The sequence below is a fragment of the Carlito syrichta genome, unplaced genomic scaffold (genome assembly GCF_000164805.1).
Source record: "Carlito syrichta isolate Samal-C Ts95f unplaced genomic scaffold, Tarsius_syrichta-2.0.1 Scaffold295284, whole genome shotgun sequence".
Taxonomy (NCBI): Eukaryota; Metazoa; Chordata; class Mammalia; order Primates; family Tarsiidae; genus Carlito; species Carlito syrichta.
Window position 1 is genome coordinate 164,165 of NW_007239380.1, and position 1,833 is coordinate 165,997.

Below are 1,833 nucleotides of genomic sequence, written 5' to 3' on the forward strand. Positions count from 1 at the left end.
TATTTTTGACATACCTCATTTTTTCTTAATTTTTTTCTATATTTTTAAGTGATTCATCTGCAAGTTTTTTAAGTTGCTGAAACTCTCCAAAAAATTTTCCAAAATATTTTTTGAAAAAAATCCACACACAAGGAGACCCATGCAGTTCAAACCCATGTTGTTCAAGGATCAACTGTATGTGGACAATCATTTCTACATCCCTCGCCTGCCTCAATATATGTGGTATTTTGAATTCTCCTTTGAACAAATTGTAACATCTTACTGGTTCCCTCATTCATTAGTGAGCTAAAGAGAATCTTTGACAATGTGTTTGTTTTATATCAGTGTAAGAATCATGGTTAAACTCTCTTTTAGGGAGATCCTGGGAAAGCGAAATGGAGGGGTGTGTGTCTAACCTATTGGTCTGCAACCTGGCCTACAGCGGGAAGCTGGAGGAGTTGAAGGAGAGGATCCTGGCAGATAAATCCCTGGCTACTAGAACTGCTCAGGACAGCAGAACTGCATTGCATTGGGCATGCTCAGCCGGACATACAGAAATTGTTGAATTTTTGTTGCAACTTGGAGTGCCAGTGAATGATAAAGACGATGCAGGTTGGTCTCCTCTTCATATTGCTGCTTCTGCTGGCCGGGATGAGATTGTAAAAGCCCTTCTGGGAAAAGGTGCTCAAGTGAATGCTGTCAATCAAAACGGCTGTACTCCCCTGCATTATGCTGCTTCCAAAAATAGGCATGAGATTGCTGTCATGTTACTAGAAGGTGGGGCTAATCCGGATGCTAAGGACCATTATGAGGCTACAGCAATGCACCGGGCAGCAGCCAAGGACACTTAGCCTGTGATGAAGAGAGAGTGGAAGAAGCAAAACTGTTGGTGTCCCAAGGAGCAAGTATTTACATTGAGAATAAAGAAGAAAAGACACCTCTGCAAGTGGCCAAAGGCGGCCTGGGTTTAATACTCAAGAGAATGGTGGAAGGTTAAGCAGCTTGGCTGTGTTCTTACTTTGTATGTTTTGTTGTTGTCTCCAGTGTCCTGGAAACTAATATACTTGTACACAAGACATCATCTATCAATAATGCAGTTTTCTCACCTTTAAGGTCTTATAAACATGTTGACCATTGTTCTTGTTGAGATAGTCATTCTGAGCTTACATCTTGCTTTCCAGGCATTGAATAACTGTTGCGATTGTTCTATTGTTGTCGTGTACTATTCTATATTGAATTTTGGTTAATTTTGAGTAAGTGATTCTGTGGATGTTGAAAGTCTTCAGTACTTTCCCATGCACCTTTTATCCCCATTTGAGGCAAGAGAGCCCTGATAGCAACAGGCCAGTTGTTCTGCCAAATGGTTCTAGGTGGATTTTAGAATGTTCCTCCATGCAGTTGAAACACATCTTAACTTGTTTTTCAAGTACACTCAGGCCTATGTCAAATATTTGTTTTTTTCAACCACGAGATTTAATTTATTTTTGTGATAGGAGGAATACGTATATATTTCAGTGGACCAAATTTTAAGATGGAGGGCATGCTCTAAGATCATGACAAACAGTAGCCCATGTATGTAAGTATTTTTCTGATGAGTTGTTTCTCTCCAAAGTAAAATGTATGGTTTTTAAAAAGGAAGTTTTAAAGCACCTATATTGAGTTATCCTGTATTGAAAAGACTGTCAGACTTGTCAAAATAACATGTAACAAAAATGTATTTTGATTTGTATTTCAGAAATTAAAAAATAAAATGTTGAAAGAAAAAAAAAAAACTCTCTTTTAAAGATTCTCCCTTAACACTACAGAATACTGAGTCAACTGAAAAGATACAAGATTGTATTAACATGTCCTAGA

At 38.1% G+C, this 1,833-nt stretch overlaps 1 pseudogene across 1 annotated transcript; it reads left to right on the plus strand.

Moving 5' to 3' along the window:
* The first annotated feature begins 359 nt into the window (after nt 1–359).
* On the plus strand, nt 360–1,230 carry LOC103256744 (annotated as a pseudogene). The gene has a single exon (XR_504092.2). The product of XR_504092.2 is annotated as a 26S proteasome non-ATPase regulatory subunit 10 pseudogene (transcript).
* Nucleotides 1,231–1,833: the final 603 nt, after the last annotated feature.